A 21,343-nucleotide genomic window follows, 5' to 3' on the forward strand; every position below is an offset into this window, starting at 1 on the left:
ATACAAACTTCTCCATGAGAACATGACTATCAGAACTCCCACAGAAAGGACTCTTAGAGATTAGCTCATAGTTGAAAAGTACAGGACACGTGAGGCCCAGAGCTCCATACAGGAGAAAAAACACCCTAAGAGCTGAAGACATTAGAACACTGAGAGGTAGAACAGAAGCATATGCTTCAAATGCTTCAAAATGTTTAAGAGCACAAACTACACTGAATGCACAAGGCACTATGAAACAGATCCACTTTTTTTTTAATAAGCTATTCGAAGTCCTCGAGAAGTAGTTTAAAGATTCACCAAAATTCAAAGTCAGCGAAGTGGGTTCTTTCCTGAAAATGATGGGCTAGTTTGTTTCATTATACAAAAAAAAGCCATAAAAGTTAGCCTAGGGGCACCTGTGTGGCTCAGTAGGTTAAGGGTCCATCTCTTGATTTCAGCTCAGGTCCCGATCTCAGGGTCATGAGATCAAGCCACACGCTGGGCACCGCAGTCAGCCCAGTCAGCAGGGAGTCTGCTTGAGATTCTCTCTCTCCTCCCTCTGCCCCTAACCCCGACTTGTGCTCTCTCTCACTCTCAAATAAATAAATATATCTTTTTAAAAAGTGAGCCTAATTTTTCTTAAAGATTTTATTTATTTATTTATTTGACAGAGAGAGAGAGAGAGAGAGCAGATGCACAAGCAGGGGAAGTGGCAGGCAGAGGGAGAAGCAGGCTCCCCACTGAACAAGGAGCCCAATGCGGGACTCAATCCCAGGGCCCTGAAATCCTGACCTGAGCCAAAGGCAGGTACTTAACCGACTGAGCCATCCAGGCTCCCCTAGCCTAACATTTTTTAATCTACTTGAAGGTGTAGGAGCACTATCAAAGTCGTCAGCACTTACAGAGCCAAGAACTCAGAATGAAGGAAAGCCCAGGAAGGGGAATATTGGACCCACCTTTCCCCATGTCCCTATTTACCAACTGGAAAACAGTAGCCGAGAAGTGGAGCAGGGTTTTCAGGCCCACCAAGGAGGAGTCCCTTTCAAATAGGACTCTGGGGGGTCAAATGGAAGAGTGACCACCCCTCCCTGCAAAACCAGAGACACAGACGGGTGGAGACAGAGAGTCACAACATCAGCAGCAGGACTTCTGGGGGAACCAGTGCCGAGGCAGGAAAACCGGAATTAGGACGGATAAGTTGCTGGAGGCTCCATGTGGACATGTCTGAGAGTTAGGAACTCCAGAGAGACCCGGTCACAGGGAAACCCCCCATGCATTTGTGAGTTTTACCTCCTCCAGGAGCCTGATAAGGTCTGCAGAGTAAATATCAGAGAAAAATCTCTTCATGCTTCTGGCAGGGGAGGGGGGAAAAGAACCATTTTAAAATAGGTCTGAGAGCTATTCTGTTCTTCTTAACAAGGTCTGCCCTCAGGAGAAAGCGTATGGCCAAAGCCTAGCTAATGGGGGTTTTATCAATGCTAAACCAGCCTGCAGAAAGGGAGATACGCAACTCTAGTCCCCTCAAGCCATCCCATCAAACCCAAAGGAGAGTGGGGTTACTGAGCAGGACAGGAGAGGTTCTCAGTTCAGGGACTTGGGCTCACCAAAGGACTCAGTCATAAGAACAGAGAACACTTCCTTCCTTCTCCAGCTCCCCACCGCATTATTAAAGACCCTCTTGATGCATTCAGTACACTATGTTCCCTTTTTAGCAAAAAATTGCAAGGCACAGGGCGCCTGGGTGGCTCAGCTGGCTAAGCATCTGCCTTGAGCTCAGGTCATGATCCCAGAGTCCTGGGATCAAGCCTCTGCTCCACGGGAAGCCTGCTTCTCCCTCTCCCTCAGTTCCTCCCCCCATTGTGCACTCTCACTTGCTCTCTTTCTCTCAAATAAATAAAGTCTTTTAAAAAAAATTTTCAAGACATACTAAAAGGCAAAACACTTGGTTTTAAGAGATTGAACAGGCATCAGAACCAGAATCAGATGGGACGGAACTGCTGGCAAGATCAGACCAGGAATTTTTTTTTTAAAGATTTTATTTATTTATTTGACAGAGAGAGATCACAAGCAGGCAGAGAGGCAGGCAGAGAGAGAGAAGGAAGCAGGCTCCCCGCTGAGCAGAGAGCCCAATGCGGGGCTCACTCCCAGGACCCTGAGATCATGACCTGAGCCGAAGGCAGCAGCTTAACCCACTGAGCTACCCAGGCGCCCCAGACCAGGAATTTTTTAAAGCTATAGCATACTATCAGAAGGTTATCAGTAGCCTGATGCTACATAACAATGCCTACGTCACAAACCCTACGTCATTCACCTCACTTCATCTCCTCACGTGGGCATGTTATCATCCCCCATCACCATCAGAAGAAGGACGAATCCAGTACAATAAGAACTCTTGAGAGAGAGAGACCACATTCACGTAAATTTTTTTACAGTATATTGTTATAATTTGTTCGATTTTACTGTTAGTTATTGTTGTTAATCTTTTCTGTGCCTAATTTATAAATTAAATATTATCATAAGTACATATGTGCAGGAAAAAACATAGTATATAGAGTTCACTACTATTGACGGTTTTAGGCACTCATGGGGGGGGGGGTCTTGGAACATAACCCCTGTGGATACGAGACCACTGCCATATAGGTAAAGAAGATTCAGCATATGAGGAAGAAAAAAGCTAAGGGGAACAGAGTAAACTTTCTTGAAATTAAAAAAAAAGTTTTGAACGACATCTGAAAAGAACACATCCCATGTACCTAAGATTATTGACTCAGAATGGCCCAGATCACAAAATATCCTAATGAAATTACTAAACTTTAACGGAAAGGAAGAAGAAAAAATACTTTGGGCATCCAGCCAAAAACACAGATGAATTATAAGAGAAAGAAAATTTGATTATCATGAAACCATTCTACACTAGTATAGAAGCAAACACAGAAGAATTTTAAGATACTCAGACAAAGAAAAGATGAATCAAGGATCTGAGAGGCAGGAAAAGTGACATTCAAGGGTAAAGGGACCAAAAAAGTCATCAACATGCAGATACAGGTCCCATGAGCCATCCCTGAAAAACACACTAAAGAATGAACTTCAGAAAAGACCAAGGGGCAGAAATTTAAAAAAAGTTTAAAGAAAGAAATGAACTTCAGTCCAGCAAAATAACTAAAGAAACATCTAACATAAGGAATGACGATCAGTACTAAACATGTAGTTATTTGTAAAAACAACACTAAATGAGGCCAAAAAGAGGGAGGTTTATAGTATGTCATGGCTGAAGCTCCAACAAGGTAGATACAGTTAATTATTTTTAAATGGGGGTAATTATTTATTTTACAGAGGTAATTAATTATTTTTAAATGGTGAGACTACATTAAAAAAAAAAAGTACTTTCGCTACTCTTAATAATAGCACTTGTGGTAGAAGCGTCAAGATTACTTCTCTGAAGGTGTTTGGTTTTAGTGAGAGATAAAGTAAATGCGTAACTGTGGAATGTCCTAATTCTAGCACCTCTTGTGTCGTTGAGAATCAGGGTTGGTGGTGTGAAAGAGAGGAGATACAGACTTCGCGGAGAAGAGGTTAAACTTCACAGTTCTGTGGCTCTGAAACAGAAGATCCATGGGAAGTCAAGAGGAATTTGGAAACAATCTAAATTTTGTAAAAGCACACACACCTACAAAATTTAGTTCTGTTCACTGAAGAAGCTTGAGAACAACAACCGACCTACTAGAGGGATCGATCCCCACACTCAGATTGTGGGAAATACCATTTTCCACAAAAAAGAAACAAGAGCTTCTCGGGGAAGTTTCTACTCTCGGTTTGGGGCAAGAGATCCAAGAGATCGGCACAAAATGAGCTCGGAACATCTCCTCACACTAAGCTAGAGAGGCGGTTTGCAAGCTATTACGGTGTTAAAAGGACCGAGAGCCAACCTGAAGGTCCCCCCCTCCCCCACCGCCCAGCAAAAGACAGGATAATTTAAGCTTCAGAAAGGATAATAATTGCAATTGATTAAAACCCATCAGTCAATGAGTTAATAATGTTATTAAAGATTTTTTTAAAAACTAATGGGTCATCTTGAGAGAATGATATGAAACCAATTCATTATCTTAAATGAATCATTTATTCAGCCTTCCCAGATAAACTGTACCCTGGGTAATCAAATAGTAATGAGGCTGTGTGTCTCTTTATAAAGGTAGTCCATCTAAAAAATGAAAAATTAAAGAATTAGAATATCACCGTTTTGCAATCCTCAATGAATGACTAAATGTAGGCATTAAGCATTAATGTAACATCACAAAAAGAGAGGAAACGAGACATTATGTGCCTCCTGGTGAAAGGCAGCAGCACTGTAATCTTGCCAAAGAAACCAAACTCAGAGCTGACCAAACCTCAGGATCTGCAGCCCATTTGCAGGAAATGCAACAGACCAGAGCCAGGTGCTGAACTGTGCCACAAAATTGCAGCAGCAAAAATCCACAGTGTGAGAAGCTAGAGGCCAGAGCATCTAGTTCTTCCACAGATTTAACAAAACGGGAGGGGAAAAAGGCATGGTGAAGGATTCTGTGTATTAAAAGAGACTTAAAAGATGTCTGATCATTTTTTAATGAGCAAAACTGAAGTATAGCTTCTCGAGATAAAACTACAAGTAGCATAAGGAAGCAATCGCTCTGAAAGTCAGGATAGGGACCTCTGCTTCCCATCAAATGGAGTCACAGGGACCAGACTCACCCTCCTGCCTGAAATAACTTAAACATGAGACAACACGGAGGAGAAGCCCTGGTCTTAGACGTCAGCTGTCTGGAGGCCCAACAGTCATTCCTGGGAGAGGGAAACAAAGGAGATGGGCTTTACCATTGCCCCAGCCTCCTGCCTGCAGAAAACCTCAAGTCCAGAAGGCAGGGAGAAGGAGCCCTGCTCAGTCTTCCTGAGTTGAACAGACCAAGCTAGGAGTTCAAGGAGGCCACGTGGCAAAGCACGGGGTGGGGAGGGGCGGGGGAGATTCCCCCGAAGAAGGAACTTGGAAAGGCTGCAGGGGAAATCCCTTGAGTATTGATCAGCACACAGACCTAGGAAACTGCCCACTTTTGAGTGAAAGAATCACTCAAAAGGAGCGAGGTGAACAATTTCTGGAGCTCACATAGAAGCAGGACATGTTCATGGCCTCGCCAACCATGGTGGAAAAACCCTGTAATTCATGATGTGTTCAGTAGCGTCCACAAATCAGCCCTAAAACCAAAAACGTCTCTGCTCCCACCTGACAAAGCTGGAAAGCAAACTTTGGAGTGATCAAACGCTTGCCTGGTCACTTCAGTGAACCCCCCCAGATGAACTTAAGAATATTTGCAGGAATGCAAAATATCCAGCCCTCTACATGTTAAATTACCTGGAGCCAATATCTGCAGCCAATAAAAAAAAAAAAAAAATTACCAGGCATGCAAAGGGACAGGAAAATGTGACCCATTATAAGGAGATACAGCAATGATACAAGTAGAATTCAGAGATGAGAACCTAAAACAATTATAATGACAGTCCTTGTGTTCCATAAAGTAGCATAAATACCCAAATGAACTTCCAGAGATGAAAACTGCAACATCGGAAATGTTTAAAACACATGGGACAAGAGGAACAGCAGATTAGACATTGTATGGGAGGAAAAAAGCTTCAAAACATAGCAATAGAAATTATCCAAAATGAAACACATAGAGAAAAGATTGGGAAAAAAAACAAAACCCAGAGCATCAGTAAGAAGTGGGATAACTTCTCGTGGCATAAAATATGCCATTTGAAACCCCTAAGGGTACGGGGTGGGGAGGGGGGAAACAAAAACTAATTGAAGAAATATGGCTGGAGTTTTTCCAAATTTTATCAGAATTATTAAACCCATAGATCCAAGAAGTTCTATGAACCTAAACACAAACAACCAGAAGAAAATTACAGAAGCATATCATAACCAAATTGCTTCAAACCAATGATAACGATAAAAATCTCATAAACAGCCAGAAGAGTGAAGATAAGAACACGACTGACTTCTGTATGGAAACAATGTAAGCCAGAGAAAAATGGAGTAACTATTTTATTTTTCTTTAAAGATTTTATTTATTTGACAGACAGAAATCACAAGTAGGCAGAGAGGCAGGCAGAGAGAGGGGAGGAAGCAGGCTCCCTGCTGAGCAGAGAGCCCGATGCAGGGCTCGATCCCAGGACCCTGAGATCATGACCTGAGCCGAAGGCAGCGACTTAACCCACTGAGCCACCCAGGCGCCCCTGGAATAATGATTTTAAAATATAAAACACCAAACACCCGTCATCCTATAATATTACACTCAGAAAAAAAAGTCTTTCAAAAACAAAAGTGAAGTCAAGGTTTTTTCCAATATAAAAAAAGCTGTAAGAATGCATTGGCTACAGACTGGCACTTGAGGAAATGTTAAAGGAATTCCTGGAGGCGAGAAGACAATCACGACAGATGGAAATCTGGATCCAGACGAAGGAATGGAGAGCACCAGAAATGGTAAACATCTAGGTAAATAGAGAAGCGTTTTTTTCTTCCTTTTTAAAATCTCTTTAAGACATCATTGACCATTTAATGAGAAAAGAGTAACAACACACCTTGGGGCTTATAACATATATAGAAGCTGTAAATGATAAAATGTCATGCATGATAAAAACTAGAAGAGTAGGGGGTTTGCCTGGGTGGCTCAGTCATTTGAGCCATTGCCTTTGGCTCAGGTCATGATCCCGGGGTCCTGGGATTGAGCCCCACATCGGGGTCCCTTCTCAACAGGGAGCCTGCTTCTCCTTCCTCCGCTGGCTTCTTCCCCTGTTTGTGCTCTCTCTTTCTCTCTCTCTCTCTCTGTCCAATTAATAAATAAAATCTTTTAAAATATATATATAAAGAATTTTAAAAAACTAGAATAGTAGTTACTTTTGTAGCAAGTGAGGGAGTTGAGATGGTGATGGGGTAGATCTAGGGACTCCTGGTGATGTGAGCAAAGTCCTGTTTCTTTATATGATACTGCTTCCAAGAATGTTCCCCCCGTGATACCTGATACTAAACGTATACATTTATATCATCTTCTGTATATCAGTTCTATTTTATTTTATTTTACTTATTTTTAAAGATTTTATTTATTTATTTATTTGTTTGTTTGACAGAGGGAGACACAGTGAGAGAGGGAATACAAGTAGAGGGAGTAGGAGAGGGAGAAGCAGGCTTCCTCATGAGTGGGGAGCCTGATGCGGGGCTTGATCCGAAGACCATGGGATCATGACCTGAGGTGTTTTTAAAAACAATATAGAGTAATTTTTTAATTTTTTTAAAGATTTATTTATCTGAGAGAGAGAGAGCTCAGGGGTGGAGGGCAATGGGAGAGAATGGGAGCGAAATACAAGCAGGTTCCCCGGTGAGTGTGGAGCCCCATGTGGGGTTCAGTTCCACGACCCATGAGATCATGACCTGAGCCAAAACCAAGAGTTGGACACCCCACCAACTGAGCCACCCAGCCACCCCTGAAGTAAATTTTTTACGAACAATATAGACAACAGGCTTAGAAAAAAGACAGGAAAGATGGAAAATAAAGTATCAAAAAGAAAGAAAGAAAGAAAAAAAGGTGTCAGCGATGGTTGTTTTATGAATGTTGAGATTAAAGATGAGGACTACTATTCTATTTTTCCCAAAATGCTGACAATAAATATGATTTACTTTTGTAATCAGGAAAAAAATAAAACCAGTAAACACTTAAAATAGGAATATTTTATCCACCCATTGTATATATTGTCCTCAGGACCAAGATTCACACCTTGGGACTCACTGCACTATCTTGGCTTCTTTGTTTTTACTACTTCAGCCCTACCCGCTCCTCTCCAGACTGCACTGTGGTGCGTTAGCATTTGGAATCTGGTAAGGGACAAAGACGTTCAGGGACAGAACTGAATTAAAGATAGTTAAAATCACATGTTTACGGATCCGTTATTCTAACTAATAATATTTGGCAGAGAGACAAGGGATGAGGAACCATTATGAACAAACCAGAACTGACCTGGGGCTTTCTCTACCCCGGGGATTTCTCTGGGAGGTGCTGGCATCTTCTAGAAGATCTTGTGGATGTTTGCGAACAGGAGACTGTATCTTGCCTTTACAAATTCTGAGGGAAGATTCTGCGTTTTCAGCATTTCAGACAGAAATACAGAGTGTCTCGTAATTTCGTATGACAGAAACATTATGCCTGAATATAGTTGTACCCCCGGACAAGAACAAACCTAAAGGAAGACTACCACAGACCACTAACCTCCGCAAAACATTCTACCCTGAGGGAGGAAAAAAATCAGCAAGAGGGAAATACCAGGTTTGTCTAGAAATCTGAGGACCTGACAAAGGCCCGGCCTCCTATAAACTTAATTGCTCACAGAGCAAGCAGGAAAGTGAAAAAATATACCAGGAACATCTGCTGTTTGTGAATGAGTAGGGTTGAGTCAAGTAAGATTAGCCACATAAAATACCAGCCTCCTAGCGTTTCCCAGGGAAGCACCTCACGCGTTGTAAAGATCAGCAAAGGGACCAGAGGGCCCTTTGTTTTTAAAGGATGCCCAGCTTGATTATCGATTAAAAAAAAAAAAAAAAAAGACATTCAGAAACGCGAAAAGAAAGAATGTGGGATGTCACATGCTCTCACCACGTGTAACACAGGATTTGTTTCATGGTGATGGAATTCAAAAATTGGGATTTTTTTTTTTTTTTTTTTTTTTAGCTCAAGCAGCCAACATACAGTGCATCATTAGCTTTTGATATAGAAAAATTGGGATTTTTTAAAACCTAACCTTAGACAATACAAGGAAATTTTAAATAGCTCCAAAAGAGGCCCTGGAGGCTCTTCATTAAATTGAATCATTAATACATTCATTAATACACGTAACCCTTTGAAGGATATGTAGGTGTGTTGTAAGGTAATCTGAACACTCATTCTGCTTGGGAAGTAGAAACATTGGCATGTGAGGAGTCATCTACAGAATTTATTCTAAGAAAAAAAAAAAAAAAACCTGAGTGTGTCTGGTACCTGAAGGTTTGCTTCATTATGTTTGCTGAATTATGTTGTCCTCTACATAATTCTTACAAATGACTCTGTGGGTTACCAAAGCAAGCATACACATCACTCCTTAGAAATCTATGCAGTCCTCTAAGCCTGCTCAAAAAGGCATAATGGAGAACTCAGGTCATTTCCTAGACAGAGGACCACTAGCAATAACTCTTAATCACCCAGGGTCCCCGGTGGCACATTTAGAGCAGGATTCTTAGAGCCTGCATTTCAGCAGCCACCATGGAAAGAAATAAACATTTTGCAGTAGAGCAGGACACCCCGCTGTTCGGAACTGGCTGGTTCTGCGCCAATGGTTTCTCATCTCAACCAGCAGCAGCTGTCAAAGCCACTCTGCAGGGACGTCTTTTTGAAAGTTCTTAAAGATCTTAATTGGGACTGTCCCCTCTGGCTCCAAATAAGCTTCTTCTTGCTCACTTGTCGGATTATTTGGGAACACTCAATTTCATGATCATCAGACAGAACGGAGAGGAGAATAGACCCATCTAATGAGCTGGATGAAAGGGAGCACCAGAGAGAGGGCTGGGGTGGTGTGCTGGAAAGAGACCTAGTCCTCCCATCAAAATGGGGCTCAAAGGACAGACTGCTGTGACCTTGTGCAGGGGAGATCATTTCTTCGGGAAAAGGGGTGAAGATGTGTCTACACAGTCATACCCTCTGTGACTGTACAGTCAGATTCTCGGTAGATCTACTCAGTCCCCCTCTTTGAAAAATATCTTTTTATGAAAATAAGCGTAAGTCGATAAAGAGATTGGGCCGTATTCATTCCTCCACGTAAAACCCAACTGCAAAAAATTCTTTTTTTTTTTTTAAACATATTTTATTTATTTATTTGACAGAGAGATCACAAGTAGGCAGAGGCAGGCAGAGAGAGAAGAGGAAGCAGGCTCCCTGCAGAGCAGAGAGCCCGATGCGGGACTCCATCCCAGGACCCTGGGATCGTGACCTGAGCCGAAGGCAGAGGTTTAACCCACTGAACCATCCAGGCGCCCCCCAACTGCAAAAAATTCTTATGTGGAATTATTTTGAGTTTACTCCAGCCTTTGATGTAGTAATAGGATATCCTACACGTATTCTACACACACGCATTTATACACACGCACATACAGAGAGGGCTGGTAAGATTCAGTGGGGCATGAGGGGCCATGGAAAGAACCTGGGACTCTCGATCAGAAAGCCCCAGTTCTGACGCCTGCCAGGCCACTGGCTGGCTGTGTGACTTTGGACACACAAGACAAGGTTAGAAGACAAATTCTTGCTCAGGCAGTGATCTAAGTGTGCCTCTTGCCAGAGATACTCCCAGAAAAGCCAAGCTGGAAGATGAAAGGAAGAACGTGCCCCAGATAAATTGCAATGAGTCGTTGCAAAGGCTGTTCTTCCTTGATTCAAAATGCTTGTTTTGAAGTACATCCTTAGTTTTTAAAAAATGTAATCAGTTGTCCGGTGATATGGTGGGAAGAAAGAAAATTCTACTGTGCAAAGAGAAAGAGGATCCTGTGGGTGAGCGGAGCCAGGGGCACCTTCTATGGCATGCTGGGAAGGGCCCGTCTCCACTCCAGAGTCTCCCAGCCGGGCCATCCAGTGGGCAGGCCCCAGCTGTCGGGGGATAGCCCCAAAGCATGGCTCTCAGGCTATCCATTCCCCTATTCCTAAGAGCTCCAAGATCTCCCTGCTTAACACAAAAAGACCAAAACCTCCCCCTTAAGGCCAAGGCTCCCTCCACCCGCCCTCTTCAGGGAACACCCAAGGACCCATCTGCTGGGACACTGGCCACTACCCCGCCTGGCCCACCTCCAACCACCTCTGATCCTCTGCCCACTCACATCCCACAAAACCATCCTTGCTCGATTCAGATACCATTTTCATGAAATTCTTTTTTTTTTTTTTTTTTAGATTTTCTTTATTTATTTAGCAAAGAGAGAGAGAGCATGAGCAGGCAGAGTGGGCAGGCAGAGGCAGAGAGAGAAACAGGCTCCCCACTGAGGAGGGAGCCCCATGTGGGACTCCATACTGGGACCCTGGGATCATGACCTGAGCCGAAGGCAGCGGCTTAACCTACTGAGCCACCCAGGCATCACTCCATGAAATTCTTTACCAAAGGGGTCGGAGGAAAGGGGAAGGGAGGGCAATGAGAGCCAGAGAGAGATCCACAACCCCGCCCCCACCCCCCATTGATGGTTTTGGCATGGCAAAGGCAAGCATATGCAGGGTTTGAGTCTGAAAACCCACATTGTTAAAATTCTTGAACAGTGGCTCCGGCAGCTGTATAAAGCCATAAAAGTTCCACCACTGAGGTGATAGAGGCTGAGTGACCATCTGCCCAAGCTGTCACATAGAGAATTCCCATGGCAGGAATGTTAGAGTAGAGGACCCCATGTCCCCTTCCATGATCCTAAGCCATGCTGTGGCCATGGGTTCCAAACAGTAAGTTTCAAGTTAGAGACAAGTTTTGTTTAAGGTCCAGTTGTGGTTCTCTCATCTCACCTGCTGGGTTTTAATTTTTCATTTAAAAACCCAGATACAGGAGGTGCGCCTGGCTGGCTCAGTTGACAGAGCGTGTGACTGTTGGTCTCTGCCTTGTGGGTTCAAGCCCCAGGTTGGGCATAGAGTTTACTTAAAAAAAAAAAAATCAGATAATTGGGTGCCCCAGAAGCTCCGGTTAAGCATCTGCCTTCGGCTCAGGTCATGATGCCAGAGTCCTGGGGATGGAATCCCCCTCAGGCTCCCTGCTCAGTGGAGAGCCTGCTTCTCCCTCTCCCTCTGCCTGCTGCTCCCCCTGCTTATTCTCTTTCTCGCTCTGACACATAAAGAAAGAAAATCTTCTTTAAAAACCCGATACAAATTTTAGGAAAAGGTGGAATGGAAGGAAGAAAACAGGAGAAAGCAAAGACATCAGAGTCGGGGTAGGGATAGGTGTAAACCCTTGCCTTAGGCAAGTTGTGGGACCACCCACCCGTCACTGTCCTCTTCTGTAGAGTGGGCTGGTAATGGAACTGTCCTAAGTGGTTCTTGGTACATGGCACGCGGCAAGCATGCCATCGGGTTTATTAGTATTAGCCTCGTTCCCATTATTGAAGGGCTTTGCAGTCCCAGGCAATGGAAAGTGTTCAGTAAATAAAAGTTAGGGATATTATAATACACTAAGCTTATATGTGAAGTAACGTTCATTTTAAGGATTCACTTTAGAGCAACTCTTTGAAGATGTAATTCCAAAAGCAGAATTTGGTAACCTCCCCCTCCCCCCCAACCCCCATTCTATGATCATCTTATAGATGAGGAAACTAAGACTCAAGGAGATTCCATCCCTTGACCAACATCACACAGTGGAGGAGCTGGGACTGGGCCACGTCTTCCATCGCTAAGCTCATTTTCCTTCCATGAACGGTGCGAGCACAAATGAGACAGGTTGGAAGGGTGGTGGTGTGCCAACAGTTTGCCTCCTCTCCCAAGAGAGAGGAGTATTTCTTCCTCCACCTGCTGGCCCACCCTGAGCCATTCATTCCCCTGATGTGGAAAAGAAAAGAAATCTCTTCTCCACGTAATGGAGGGTCTCCTCCTGTTAAATATGGTGGTTTGAACACAGGCGGTGGATGAGTCGGGATGCACTAACAGTCGAGCATTTGTAATCAGTTGTGATGACTGTAAACACTACCTTTGAACCCCTGTTATGAGAAATGTCATCACCCCTAAGACAGAATTCCATTCTTCTCATTTAGAGACCTGTATTACCAAAAAAAAAAAAAAATTGTACTCTACTATTATTATAGTTAACATTTTATCAATAAAATTGTTACGGAGGGGCACCTGGGTGGCTCAGTGGGTTAAAGCCTCTGCCTTCAGCTCAGATCATGGCCCCAGGGTCCTGGGATCAAGCCCCACGTCAGGCTCTCTGCTCAGCGAGAAGCCTGCTTCTCTCTCTCTCTCTCTCTGCCTGCCTCTCTGCCTACATGTGATCTCTGTCTGTCAAATAAATAAATAAAATCTTTAAAAATAATTAAATAAAATTGTTACAGATATTTCCTTTCTTTCTTGTTATGTGAGCACCTATGTATTAACCTCCATTTTGCCTCATGACAAAGAAGTCTAAAATATTTACGATCAGGCCCATTATGGAATAAGTTTGTCCCCCTCTGCTATAAAGGGAGGAATGACACTTTCTCCTAGCAATGGAGCCAGAGTTCAGCTGGTGAGGACAGGAGCCTGGCACAAGGTGGGAAAACGGAGTCAGCACTAGCTGATGTTTGTGGCGGGAATCCCTTTGAGAAGCTGCCAAAACATAAGATGGGTCTTCTCAACAGAAATGCACATGGACACAAAACATTCCAGAACCCCAGTTTCTTCCAAGAGCCCTAAGTGCTCCTGGTGGATCTCCAAGTGTCCAAGTACCCAAGCTAAGAGTTTCGAAGGGGAGGGAAGGGAGAAGGGGAGGGAAGGAGGAAGGAAGAAAGAAATTGAGGTGGAAACCTTTATGACTAGCAAAGGTATGAGTGACTGAGTCTCCTTTAGCATTAACTCCTTCCGCTCTCACCTTGGGTTACTCTTTCCCAACCCAAATGAAATGGAAGGAATAATTATGTGAGTCAGGGAGTGGCGTTGAGGTCCAAGGGTGGACACAGGATTTCCTCTACAGAGGGTAGGAGAGGGGCAGGAAATTTCTGAAGACCAGAGCAGAGGGGGCCATAGTTAAATGGCTGAGGGAAGCCCTGAGCTTCCACCCCAGCCCCGCTAACCCACAGTCCTAGCGGGCCTTGGCTGTCTCAACTTCCTGCCCATGCAGCACCCAGGGCAGCGTTATGCCCAGGGCCATTACCCTCAGATTCCCCCAAGGGCTGGGTGCGGCCATCCTCCTGATGGGAAAGATGGCAGCCCAACCAGAGAGCACCAGCCCTAAGTGAAGGTGACCCTGCCCGTGGACCCCAGCTACAGAGGTCCCAAGTAGAAATGCTCTCCCAACCAAAAACCACCTCATCGTTTCTGATGCTCTTTGCAGTGTGGAACTTGGAGGCAACCAGACTCAATCTAACTCTCCTGAGAGACCTGTCCACGTAATGGGGGTCCAAGGCAGTGTCCACTTAATCTCTAGCTCCATGACTGGGAGGTGTTTGTCGGCAATAAGGCTGAGTGGCATCTGGGCATCTCCAAGGTTCGAGCCATCAAAAATAAAGGGTGGGTCCTCTTATCTTCTTATCTTCACAGAGGTGGGATTCTAGACTGTCAGCCTGAAAGACAGCTCTGTGCCAGATATGTCCCAGAGATCTGACTGATGCCGTGTGAGGACTTTCCTAGGTCTGGAGATGAAGGTCTTTGCCTTGCAGCACTGGCAAGAGATCCCGAATCTGTACCTTCCCCAGTATCTTGTCTCTGAGCCTCTGCATCCACTCTTCTGCCTGAGACCTCAGCAGAGGACAGTGCATGGGCTAAGTTGTCCCCTGAAGGACTAAACACTAAGACTCTTCTAGAGTCCTGGGAAGACAAGGAAGACTTCTTCCCACAATAGGGAGAAAAGTCCCTGCTTAGAAGGACACCCAAGAAAAGTAACTTTGGGTACATTGGACAGGGCAGCTGGCTGCCTGGAGGTACAGGCCTATGGATTGTCAACTTAGGTCACTTTTTATTTTATTCAAGTATTACCTATTCTTAAAATGTTTGAAAACCAAACAGTAAATAAAATAAAATATTTGGGGGAGAAACCTGGTTTAGCTCATCTTAAGAATGCTTTGGAACACCAACATGTAGGAACTGGTGTCAATTTGAGAAAGGTGTTCAGAGACAAGGTAGCTCCTAACCCTTGTCACCAGTTCCTCATTGATAATTTCAAGGTGATTTCTGCACCTGCTGCCATGCCCTCGGTTATCAGACGGCAAGCTTTCTGAGAAGAGAAGATGCCTCTCTGTACCTCTCATGTGACCTGGCCCGGTTTCTTGCAGACAGTGCCTATTAAAAAATATTAGATTCCATTTGGAAATAAATATTTATAAATATTCACTTGAGTGTCACCTTTGTGTACAGGGGATGGGAACAGGGAGCCTTCCCTCTTCTTCCACTTCTCTCTCTCTCAGCCTAGAGTCCTTTTAGTATTACTAGTAAGATCTAATTTCCAGTAAGAGCCATCGATGGTGCCTGGGGATCAAGTGGCCAGGGTCATTCAATAATGATTTGTCCCTTTGTCCTCCAAAAAGGAACCCAGTGCTTGAGTACAAGCTCATGTCCCTGCCGCCACCCATCAGAGCAATGAGCTTCCACGTGGCCAAAGCTCTCCAAGTGTTTTTATTTGGATTTTTCTCCCCAGAAGAAACATGTTTTTCATGCAGTAATCTTAATAAATGCAACTGGGCTCCATTTCTTGGCTTCGAGGTAATGAAAATTAATTACCATACTTTACAAGTAATAGTTTCCACTCACAGCCCTCCTGTAGAAGTAAATATATCATAAATAGTTGCTATTATACCAATGGCTGGTGAATTGGGCAGCCTGTCGTCCATAAATCCTTTTTCAACAGACATGTTATTTCTTTTGGGGGAACAAACAGATTTGTTTTAGATCAGAGAGTCAACTGACAGATGGCCTTTGTAAAAACACACCATTTGTATAAATAAATTATAGTTTTACTATGGTTTTCTGCTTTTGTGGATTTCAAAAATCTGTCCCCCCCCATTCTCTAGAATGGGTCTAAATTGTAAAGAGCAATTTTGTTCGGGTGAGAGGCCACATTGCACAGATCTCCCAACACAGATGCTAAGGTCCAATCTCTGTAGACGCATGCTGCCACTTCCCACCGCAATCGTGGCAAAGAGCTCTGCCTGGAGGTAATGGGTTGATCTCCCAGAGAGCTCTGGCACCGGGCACAGCGAGATCCCAACTGGCACACTCCCCTTAGCTCCGGGTTCTGTTTCCATTAATAATGACATCTCATGCCTTCTCTTCCTAACCACAACTTTGCATCACTGGGGCTGATAATGTATTTCTCTTGAAAACCTGCAACATTTAATTTTCTTTTACAGCATTGTTCATCAGTTAAATGCTAAACATTTAGTTGATTCCTTTAAAATCCCGATCAGCCTTACCTCTGAGCCTACTGCTGTAGAAGTCATGACCCATCTCATAACACACACACACACACCCCAAATGTTTATAAATTTATATTGAGATGTATATACATAGTTAATTATCTACACACAAAAAGAGACTCACTTACGTAAATCTCCCTGTCCCAGAACCAAATGGTCAGGGCTTAGCATTGAAAAGGACATATTTTGTTGCTGTTTTTAAAAACCTGGGCTATTAAGATGTTCCTTTTGTTAGGAGACTGCGATGTTCATTTTAACCAGAGCTACTAAGAATAGGCGTTGTTGGCATAATAAGGGCCTATGTGTTTCTTTAAAGACATCATTCCCTTTCTTAAGTGATTAAGATCCTAAAGCTGCCAGTTTTGGTGAAGGAAATCAAGTGATTAATTAAACATTAATCAAATGTTCACCACTCAAAATATAACACCAGGGAAGACTTTGCATATTTCTAGCCAATAAAAAATTTTGAGTCAGATTGCCTAGTATTTCTCAGGTTATAGGATACATTTAAAAGCTGTGTACTTTTTAGCGGGGTACTTTTTAGCCTGGAGCTTTGCCTGCACTCATAACCTCGGGCCTCCGTGTTGCTATTTCAAGTTATGCCAGTTGGTGCCTTGATGGAATTAATACAGCATCTAGAATTGCCTAACTTACATTCAAAGAAGAGCTTAAACCAATGATTTCCATCTGTTTTTATGACACTCCCAGGGAATCTCAAGTTATTTCAAAGGGGAGCAGAAATTCTCAAATGAAATTAATCTGGATATATAAGTCTTAGACACATAATACGCATACACTCACGTAGGCCAGATATAAATATATGCCCACACGATACATTCCTTCTGGAAGAGACGAGGGTCAGGAAATTAATAGGGTCATTGCATACCAACATCTCAGAAGGGTAAAATGACCACAAATTATAATAGGTGTCATGAACTATATTGGAACAAATCATGGAAAATAAACACCCACTCAATTCACAGAACATCATACACTGGGATCATAAGAAAATAAAACTGTTTGGGGGGGCCAAAATCAATGAAGCTGTCTTTAAAATAGATGATTTTGTGAATGAATGACTAGTAGACTCCACAGACTATGAATCTAGCTGCATGGCTGGTTCTTTTTTTTCCCCCCCATCTCTAAATCATGCTGCATGACTCCCTATGTGGAGAAGAAATCCATCCTGCATCTCAATAAAATGTTCGCTAGACTCCTTGTCGTTGATGGAGTCAACTCACAGCCAACCCATTTATTCATAATGTTATCTACACACACAGTCAAAGGTTAAGAAAATGTTTTCAGCGTGGTGGTAATCAACCAAACCTGCCACACCTGGGCTTTTCGCTGCATCCTTGAGTATATGTATCAGGAATGGCCAAGGGACATCCCGTCCTGTGACTGATCACAAAATTACTTCACCTGAAGAGAACGCACACTTTCCCTCCCACCAGATTAGCACAGGAATTAAGAATATGAAACCGCCACTTCCTAACTCTTTAACTGGGGGGCAAGTTTCACATTCACTCTTTGCCTCAGTTTCTCTGTCCATACGGAGAAGCTAATACTGCCCAACCCACAGAGTGGTTGTGAGGATTAAATGAGTTAGTAAGGGTAAAAGTACAGTGCACTCTGGAAAAATGCAGGAAGTGCGAACTCTCGTTATTCCTATATATTATTCCCTTTGTCTGAGATTCCTTGAGCTAGGTCAGTGCAGAACTTACAATTATTGATGAATTTCTAATTATGTTGACCATTTTATTTTTATTTTTTTTAAAGATTTTATTTATTTATCTGACAGAGAGAGATCACAAGTAGATGGAGAGGCAGGCAGAGAGAGAGATAGAGGGAAGCAGGCTCCCTGCTGAGCAGAGAGCCCGACACGGGACTTGATCCCAGGACCCTGAGATCATGACCTGAGCCGAAGGCAGCAGCTTAACCCACTGAGCCACCCAGGCGCCCCTGTTGACCATTTTAAATGGTCGATATTATCCGTGTCAAATTTTTGTTCATGTGTCAAATGTCCAATAATAAATACATATAATTAAACTAGATCCGGATATTAGGTTGCTTATTTATCCTCTGTACATCCTCTGATGTTTGGAGTTGGGGGAAACGGCTTTAGGCTGGGTAACGGTAAGTGAACTGGAGTTTCACCCATGTGGCCTTGACTAAGTCACCTGACCCACCTGAAGATCAGATTTCATCCTATAACATATAGGCAGGTGGCCTCTATGATCCCTTCTATTCAAGGAACAAGAGCCTTATGAAGCTGACACCCCTGTTGACTCTCCAAGTTGTGACTACATCATCTATTGGAAGAAAACCACCAGGAGGAAACAGGAGAATGCTGACCAGTAAATTCTTAGACCGGCCTTTCTCAGATAGCACATAACAAAATGCTAGGATGAAATGAGTTACATAAAATGCACATAAAAATGACCAAGTATACCATTTTTATGGCGAAGTTACAGGGAGAATGTGAATCTAATATATATTGATGAATTATTCAACTATATCTCAGTCAGCCAGGCTGAGTGGGTCACAGGGTAGGAGCATTTTTCAAGCACTCCCAGAAGGCTCCTGAACTCTTTTGAATGTTGGCCTGGAGGTTATTTGTGATCAAGAATGGACACACCAAAAATCTATATAAGAAGGGAGATAGGCACTTCCTCTAGAACAGGAAAATCGAAACCATTTGAGATACCCCCAAGGGATCATTTGAAACCCTTTAAATATATGTCTCGGGAAAAGACTAGATTTCTGACCTGGAGAGTACCTTCAAAGACAAAGAAGAGTGAGGTCATATACAGACAGGGTAAAAGGGATAGGAAGAAGAGTGAAGGAAGTCTCCATAAACTGAGACCATTGTGTCCCGGAGAGCTGGAGAAGCCATATGAGATTTCAACAAATGAGGTTTTATTTATACCTTTCGATATATGCACGATCTTTTGGGAAGCAGACAGATTTCTCAGCAAAATACTTGTTTAAAAGGCATACGGTCTAAAGCCCTATCTACTAATTCCATCAACAGCCCCCATGGACTAATGAAAATCCCAAGGCCAGTTGGGCATTTGGGTTCTTTCCCACTCCAGGGACTGGAGGCTCTCAGTCACTCCCAATGTTTCCCACTACTTAAACATTTACAGGTTTATGGGAGCAGATGTACACAATATCACCAAATGTGAAAGGCTCTGAAAAACACACATTTGATCAATGCTGGAGACCTGTGTCTTCCTGTGGGTTTCTCTTTTATGAAGAGGTCAAAATTTCGCCTCTCCCAGTCCTTTGAGTCATGGGGAGAAACCCGAAAGAGCATGGGTGGCCCATAGCAAGTGAACACTTCTCCCTGCATTAAACACATTCCTTGGACTCACCCCCAGCCACGGAGCCCCCACCACCATCTCCAGTGACAAAGGAGATGGCTTCCAGTAGAAGAGAGCTACTACTAATCCCATGATCACACCTGATATTGTCCACCGCATCCTTAGAAAAATACATTTCCTGGAAACTAACATTTGGTCCTTAAGACAATAGCCTCGCGCCCATCTTAACACCTGCTTCGATATTACAAATTAACACACGGTAAAGCAACCGAATTAAAAATTATGTCCACACACACCGTCTCCCCCACCAAAACATCCATCTGCTAATATTATGCAATGCTGGAATCTAAACTGGTCTGAATTTATAAAAAGCCAACAGGCATGGATACACAGTCTCAGTTCTCGTGGCCGTGGCCACCCTAGGCAACAGCCCCAGGGGTAGCACGAACGTTCCTGTACGGTATTCGTTATTATTTGAGGACACGAGACCATAGAAGGGGGCCGTTTGGGCTTTCCCCTTCTAAGGCTCTCCCCAGAAGGGCCCGATGAACGCCCACGCCGTCTTCTCCCACCAAAGGTGGCTCCTGCTCTCCGGAGCCTCCGGATCCTGACCGTAGCGCTTCTGTCCCCGGCCCTGGGGAAAGCCTCGTCTCCGCGAGCGGCCCTCGGCGCAGCCGGCAGATCCGCCCGCGACGCGGAGGCCGCGCGGTTTCATCATTAATGCTCCTGAAGGACAATAGCTCATCAAGCCCCACCGAAAGCCCCGGACCCGTCGCGGAGCCTGGGCTGGCGGGGGATGAGGCTGAGCGACTCCTCCTAGAGGTGGTTATGTGGAGAAGGAGCAATCCCTTCTCCCTCCTCCTCCTCCCCCCGCTACTATCCGCGGCCCGGAGAACTGCCGCTTGCCGCCATTGACAAGCACCGATAGAACCCAAAGAAAGGCAAAGAGTCCTGCCCGGCACCGGCGCCGCGCGGGCCGAACCTGCGCCCCGGGAGCGGCGTGCCGAGGGCACCGGGCGCCCGGAGCAGGAGGCGCAGCACCAGGTGAGCCCGCCATGGCGATGGCATTATTGTTCAGGGGGCTCCGGGGTCTGTAGACAAAACGCGCCGCGGGGGCAGCGCAGGGGCCGGAGAGAACCCCTGCCTCTCCCGCCGCCCGGCCCCTGCAGGCGCACCCCGATAGCCGACCCTCCCCGCCAAAGAAAAGAGAGAAGAATTAATAAATCAAGCTGCCCAACTTGCTTCCTCGCGAAATAAAGGCGGGGGGGGGGGCGGGGGTGCGAAAGAAGCGGTAAAATTGCCGCGGCCGGCAAGGAGCTGGGGGCATCCTGGGCGAGGTGGGAGGAGGCGACGGGATGCGGGGTCCAGCGGCGGGCCGCGGCGAGGCCGGCCCGGCAGGGAGCGGAGGGGTCCCGGGATGCGGACTTCGGGGCGCCGGAGCCGAGGAGGGAGGCGCCCGGCCGCCAAGGGAACTGCTCCGGGGCGGTGGGCCGCTCGGGGGGCCTCCGAGGGTGCGGGGCTGGCCGCCGGCCCGCTCGGGGCTGACAATGGAAGGGGCGCGGGGGCGCGGGCCGGAGGGAAGGGGGCCGCGGGCCGGGGGCGGGCCGCGCCGCGGAAGGTCAGACCGGGGACGCGGGCGGCGGGGGCGACGCCGAGGGCCGCTGCGCGGTAGCGGGGCGCCGCGAGCTCCGGGAGCCCCGGGAGCCCCGGCCGGCGCGGAGGAGGTCTCGGGGCCGGGCACTCCCCTCCGGTTCCCTTTCCGGGGCGCCCGGTGCCGCCGCGCGCTGCGCTTTCCCCGGGAAATGGCGGCCCCTCCGCGGAGCTCGCTCGAGCAATCCCCGCTTCCCGCTTTGCGCGGGAAAAATACAATAATAATAACAAT

General features: G+C 45.2%; 1 protein-coding gene across 1 annotated transcript in view; it reads left to right on the forward strand.

Annotated features, from left to right (window-relative positions):
* Nucleotides 1-19,939: 19,939 nt before the first annotated feature.
* LOC116573066 (core histone macro-H2A.2) overlaps nt 19,940-21,343 on the forward strand; it is a 41,441-nt gene continuing 40,037 nt past the window's right edge. The window contains exon 1 of the mRNA XM_032312702.1: nt 19,940-20,505. The gene's annotated coding sequence lies outside the window, so the exon portion shown is untranslated. The remainder of the gene's footprint in view (nt 20,506-21,343) is intronic.

The sequence above is a fragment of the Mustela erminea genome, chromosome 14, assembly GCF_009829155.1.
Source record: "Mustela erminea isolate mMusErm1 chromosome 14, mMusErm1.Pri, whole genome shotgun sequence".
NCBI classification, from domain to species: Eukaryota; Metazoa; Chordata; class Mammalia; order Carnivora; family Mustelidae; genus Mustela; species Mustela erminea.